We start from the raw sequence: 1945 nt of genomic DNA on the forward strand, positions 1-1945 counted from the left end.
ATGACTTCCCTTAAGAGAGACTCCAGTTAGGTACGAACTACGACCATTTAAGTACGATCTGGGCCGCTTCGAAATAACAGGAAATTGTATTCGAGTATCTCACTGAATAGGACCAAAATGGTCGGAATTCACAATAAAAGTTATTTTCACTTTTAACGAGGTAAAATAATTCTGACTAGAAAATGCTAGTTACCGTATATGAAATGTGAAGAAATGTTTTTACAAATATAAATTTAAAGATGGGGTGTCATTACAGCAAAACTTGCCATCGTACTTTTTATCTAAAGGTTTTTACAGTGTTGCAGTGTAGCTCGTCATGCAGTAAATTACGGTACTAAAGTAGTTCCTATATCTTGCAAGTGGAGGCTCTGAAGCACTTCACAATCAATGGTTTGGTTTGGACCCTGGGACGCAAAACGGAATCTATACGTTGTGCATTAATAAGTCTTCTTCATTTATTACGAAACGGTACAAAACCCAGTGAACCATACATTTGAAACACACCGAGTCCAAACATGGTTTTCCCACTAATGAAACCAGTTTCAGCCAGTCCGTATGCCGTATTTGGGCGTTTCTGTACAATCAACCCAGGATGTGTTGATTCATGCACGATTTTTTTTAACAGTCATTATTTCCGAACGAAGGTAGTACCTTAGCTAGGGGGGGTTATTTTTTTTAAATGGAGGTATTAGTACCTATACTACTAGTAGTAATACTATGTACTACAGTCGTTGTACTATCAAATCGAGATTTTTTTAATTTAGTGGTCGTAGTCTAACTTGCGGCTCGTAGAGAACCTGCAGATTAAAATTAACGAAGATGTAGGCAATTTAATGTATCACCAACTAAAGCGAGTTGGATCCTTCATGCACTCGCAGATCGCTGTACTAAAATTGCAGGTAGCTCAGTCTCATGTCACGTCTAAAATTCAGCTGACCACTTTGCTTTAAATAGTCTCTCGTACTTTTTCACAGGGCATAGGAAATTAAATCTTTTATTATACTGCTGAAAACTTCGCTCGATAATAAAGATTATAATAAACTGATTTCAATAATAAATAATTCCGTACAAAAAATACTGTTATTATGCAATTAGAATATGTTTACTTTGTTTTTTGTAAGTCTGTTAAATCTAGATTTATTTCTTTTTTTAAATTTGCAGTACTAATAATTCCAATACACCCCTAAGCAATAATCAGTTATTCCGTAAATATAATACCCATAATAATGATATTTTATTATTTTTCCCATGCCCTGCTTTTTCATTATCTCACGTGTATCACCTGCGTGCATCCGATATCGGACGACCAACGGGCTCAACCTATACTCAAGCCATGTAGAAAGCAGCAGTGATTCCAAACTTTCAGCCAAAGCTTTTGTGGTCGGGTCCCTCTTGGCATCGACGAGCATTTCTACTATGACACCATCATCGAAATGACGCCCGAGCGTATCGAACAATGTTGTTTTCTCCCCTGGGTGTTTCGTATTGAACTCATTCATAAAGCGAATCCAGAATTTCAGTACCGGATCCGAAAGACTCGGGGAGTTTCTGTCGAATGATAGGTGTAGCCAGCCTTCAAATAGAAAGTCGGGTGTACGCTTCTGTGCCCCCCACTCCGCGAATAACTCGTTCTTCAGTCTTGTGGCAATGCCCTTCGTTCTATCAACATCCAGTCCGGTCTCAAGTACCTTTGCCAGCTCTCTGCATTGGATAGTGTGGTCATTGGTGACATCTTGTCGGGGTTGCGTGCATGAAATTCTTTCGCATACTTGAGCCAGGGAGCTAAAAGCGGACTCGTGAGTAAATTATCCCTCGTCAAGTCGTAGGTAGTGCAGAGATGTCCAAGCGGGGGCGATGGTCTTTGCCTCGCAGCTCTGCCAGCTCTGCGCGTATACCTTAAAGCGCATCCGTTTCGTGTGTCATTCGAGCCGTCCCAGCGTCAAGT

The sequence above is a fragment of the Phytophthora infestans genome, genomic scaffold, assembly GCF_000142945.1.
Source record: "Phytophthora infestans T30-4 supercont1.130 genomic scaffold, whole genome shotgun sequence".
NCBI classification, from domain to species: domain Eukaryota; phylum Oomycota; class Peronosporomycetes; order Peronosporales; family Peronosporaceae; genus Phytophthora; species Phytophthora infestans.